Source organism: Nicotiana sylvestris, chromosome 9 (genome assembly GCF_000393655.2).
Source record: "Nicotiana sylvestris chromosome 9, ASM39365v2, whole genome shotgun sequence".
NCBI lineage: Eukaryota > Viridiplantae > Streptophyta > Magnoliopsida > Solanales > Solanaceae > Nicotiana > Nicotiana sylvestris.
In genome coordinates, this window is record NC_091065.1 from 55140329 (window position 1) to 55145384 (window position 5056).

Here is a 5056-nt window from a genome sequence, read left to right on the forward strand (position 1 = left end):
TTGACTGAGTTGTTTGTGGTTGTTGAACTGGTGGTTTTACTGCATTTGAACCCTCAGTTACTGCTGCTATTTCTTTACTTTTTCCTGGGATTACTGGCTTGGCACTCGACTATTTGCTAGTCCTTGTATTCTGGGAGATCACTGTTGGTTATCTGTGGCTGTGGAAAACACTTGGTTCAGTTGGTTGTTGCTGTGTTGTTGTTGTGTATTCTGTTGTTGCTGTGTTTGCTGCATACTGCCTAGCTGACCATTCCTTCCTTCTTTGTCCTCCATACCAGGTACACAATTAATACCACAAATGTAACTGAAAGTTTGAGCATGAATGCAAAAGAGAGGACCTGCAGATTGTTTTTTTATATATGTACATGAACTGTTACTCTAAATGTCATGAAATAGTTACATTTTTGTTTGGACAATAGAAGCAGCCTACATACTAAGTATATCAATGTAGGTTAACGAATGCTAGCCTTGTATGTATACTGCTAGGTGAAAAATATGCCCAGTGTAATAAGTTGTATTTCAGACTTAGTCTGATGGTGTAGTATATTCTCTAATGTAGGCCAAATAGGAAAGCTATCCGTTTTAGTTAAAGTTCTTTCTCCTTTTGCCATATTGTCCCATAAATTGATAAACTCATTTCACAAAACAAAGAATCAGTTCAGGGCCTCAACCTCATGAAGGTCGAGCCCAAATCGAAGCAAACCAAGTAGGCTCGCGTAGAACAGGCAGAGGCCCAGGTCTGGCCTATCACGCATGGGCTGGATTTGGGCCTATAATTGTTTGTTCGGCTGACTGTACATACAGCCTCATTTCTGAAATTTTTTTTAGCTTTTCTGAATGTCATTACAAATAACTTGCAAGCATTTAATTAATTAGGACTATCTACTGTTTTCAATTGATAAAGACAAACACGACGAGAAACGTAGTTGTTATAGGATATCCTTTTAAAAAAAAATAATAATAATAATAAAAAAAATAAGAACGAGATGAGCCTCGATGAAAATAAACAAAACGCACAGACGCGGGGCCCTTGTTTAAAGGTGTATTATCAAAGCATCTAGGTTCCAGGACGGGTTGTTTAGCAAATCTCACAACTCTCCTAAAAATAACAATACGTTAGACTCTTTAGGACGCGCCTTAATAAATCTTACCTTCTTAAACTCGGGTGCGCATTTATGTGACCCAAATCCAATTCTCAACGGAGTCGAAATGTGTTTCTAATCACGGGTACATTGATTGTGACGTGGTTCGAGATGCGTGTCCATGACGTTGCAATTTCATTTAAAAAAAAATTGAGATGAGCCTCGCCAAAATAAAAAATGTACACAGCTACGGGGCCCTCCAACTGTATATATATATTAAAACACTTAGAATTCAGGACAGGTCGTTTAGCGAATTTTTCGGCCTTACCCAAAACAACAAATACGCTAGTTGCTTTAGGCACGTCTTAATAATTTACTCTCCTTAATTCGGGTGCACATTTATGTGACCCAAATCCAAATCTCAACCGAGTCAAAATATGTCAACAATCACGGGTGCATTGATGCAACGTGATTCGAGATATGTTTTCACAACGTTGCAATTCTTGATAAAAACAGTAAATGATAAAAGCGGTTAAAAGTTAAATTTTGCACATAAGTTCACACTTGTATAAGATCAGATAATCAAGCCGAATATAACAGTTGAGCGATCGTGCTAGAACCACGGAACTCGGGAATGCCTAACACCTTCTCCCGGGTTAACAGAATTCCTTATCCGGATTTCTGGTACGCAGACCATAATATAGAGTCATTATTTTCCTCGATTCGGGATTAAAATTGGTGACTTGGGACACCCTAAATCTCCCAAGTGGCGACTCTGAAATAATTAAACGAATCCCGTTTCGATTGTCCTTTAATTGGAAAAAACTCCCCTGCGCCCCTCGGGCGCGAAAAAAGGAGGTGTGACAACGAGTATCTATACGTTGGTGTCAAGCATGCTTGTGAGTCTTATACCATGATTAATGTGACTCCGTTTTGTATTGTTCATGTTCTATATGATAATTTCTATGGAGGAATATAACTTGTGGAAGTATTATTGTTAATTGAACATGGTAGAGCTTTGGATCAAGTTGAGAATTTAATTGTTGAACATGGTAGAGCGTTGGCTCAACTTGAGAATCGAATTGTTGAACATTGTAGAGCATTGGCTCAAGTTAAGAATAGAATTGTTGAACATTATAGAGCATTGGATCAAGTTGAGAATTGAGTTGTGATGTAAATATGAAAGAAGAAAGGAGAGAGAAAATCATGATATTGTTTCTCTTGACGGGATTTGATTGTTGTACTATTGTTCCCTTGCCGGAATTTTATTGTGATTTCATTTATTTCCTTGACCATATTTCTTGTGATTGTTGTTTGGGTGAGGAAGAGTGTTAAAGCACGAAGGGTGATGCCGTGTATGATTTTGTGAGAAAGAGTGTAAAGCACAAAGGGTGATATCGTGCCGCACAATGTACAATTTCGTGCCGATTATATTGATTTTATGGTGAGGATGAGAGTAAAAGCACGAAGGGTGATGCCGTTCACTTGTCCTTGATTTTCCTGATTCTTGCTCATAATTGAGTTATGTTGCCCTTTACGTTTATTTACTGATTTTTTGTTGTTACTTGATTTTATTTCGATGTTATTGATTTCCTTACCCTATTTGCCTTGTGATTGTTGCTTGGGTGAGGAAGAGTGTAAAGCACGAAGGGTGATGCCGTGTATTGTTTTGGTGAGAGAGTGTTAAAACACGAAGGGTGATGCTGTATATTGTTTTGGTGAGAGAGTGTTAAAGCACGAAGGGTGATGTCGTGCACTTGTCTTTGATTCCTGATTTTTATTGATAACTGAGTTACGGTTTCTCTACATTTAATTGCTAGTTTCCTGTTGATACTTGTTATACCCCGCAACATAATTCCCCCTTCCTATTTTCAATTGAAGTGTGGTGATACTCATATTTATTTGTTGTTCTTCTGTTATTATTCCATGTCCCCGCAACATGTTACCCCCCTCCCATACTTAACTGTACATTACTGTTCTTCTTTTCTGATGTATATGATTTAACTACACAGGTTTATTTGATAGTCTGGTCCTAGCCTCGTCACTACTTCGCCGAGGTTAGGCTAGGCACTTACCAGCACATGGGGTCGATTGTGCTAATACTACACTCTGCACTCTTTGTGCAGATCCCAGTGCTATAGATTTCGGACCGTAGTGAGATTGTTGTTTCTTGTTCATCAGGCGACCCGAGATAGTCCTGCAGGCATCCGCAGGCCTTGGCGTCTCCTTCTATCTACTATTCCTGTTTCTTTCATGTATTTCCAGAGACAGTGTTGTATTTATTTTTTTCAAACCTTTATTTGTAGTACTCCTAGACAGTCTGTGAAGTTGTGACACCAGTCTTGGATAGATTTGTTATGGATTGGTATTAGTAGTATTATTAAAACTTTACAATGCAGCCTTCCACTTATTCAATTCTGTTGTTATGTAATTGTTGGCTCTTAACTGTTATCGAATTAAAAATGAAAATAAGGTAAATAGTTAGTTGGTTGGCTTGCCTAGCTTTCACTAGTAGGCGTCATCATGACTCCCGAGGATGCAAAATCCGGGTTGTAATACTAATCCTGAAAAGGAAGCATATATTAGGCATGAAAAATGCAAAAACTCAATAAGTTATTCTGCTGGTCTTTGATATACAACGAAAGAATAAGAGAGATGAAGAAATTGGGCTAGCAAGTTACCTTGTTTTAATTAAAAAAGTAATTATGGGCTATGGGGTTCCAATAACATGATGTTGGGCTATTTTATATTATTATTTACTGAGCATGACCCATTGACATACATTATCATAAAAATTGTACGGGACGTCCTATTTGATCGACCCCATTTAACCTATACCCATTTTTTTAAATTTTTTTAACTTATACCCACTTTTAAACAACTTCAGCCCCCTTTCTCCTCCTCCTCCTTCTCCTCCTCAAAGTTTTATCTTTTCCTTTTTCCAGAAGTAAGGTTCATCCCTATCTGATTCTTCTTATTTCTCCTGTGAGTCCTATAAATTTTCACGCTAACCTATACATCTGAAACAACCAATTTGCTTTCTTCCTCACTTCCTATCACGTGATATATATATATATATATATATATATATATATATATATATATACAACTGACTTGGTAATTTGTTTGATTAATTATTACTCGTAATTACCTAATCTGGTAAGTAACAACAGTAAAAGTCATAAAACTACTCAGGAAAATAATCGTACAGTTCTGTATAAGGACAAAAAAGTGAATGAATGAATAAATGGATTGAATCCGCCTCTCTAATTTCTCTGAGGATATTTACAGTGTTTCGTGGATCCTATGCAAAGTAAAGAATCTAACACAGTTTGCAAGTTTGTGGTGCAATGTTCTCCTGCTGTCTCTAATTAATTTTCTTTCAGTTTGGTCAAGATGGTGTGGCAAATGAAATTATAAACAAACAAAAACTTTAACTCTATAGCTGAAGTTCTCCAGTTACAAAGACAAAAACTTCAGCTCTAGAGCTGAAGTTCGACAGTTACAAAACAAAAACTTCAGCTCTAGAGCTGAAGCTTACAAACAAAAACTTCAGCTCTAGAGCTGAAGTTCGACAGTTACAAACAAAAACTTCAGCTCTAGAGCTGAAGTTCGACAGTTACAAAATAAAACTTTCAGCTCTAGAGCTGAACATCAGGCCCGGCTACTAGAATGCTGAAGTTTTGCGTGATTGCCTTTGCTACTTCAGCCCCGTATGCTGAAGTTCTGCGAAAAAGCAGGTACGCTTGCAATTGTTTTTGCAAAGCGGGCACAAGTTAAAACGTGACACAAAAAGTGGGTATAGATGCAAATGCCCCTACATTATCAAATTCTCCTCCCCCCCTTTTTTTTCCTTTTCCTCTTCTTTTCTCGTTTTTTGAATAAATAAGACGAATATTTTATACAATATTATCCTATTTACTAACTACTACTGTTATCATTACTATTTCCAGAGATTAACAAATATTACTAGC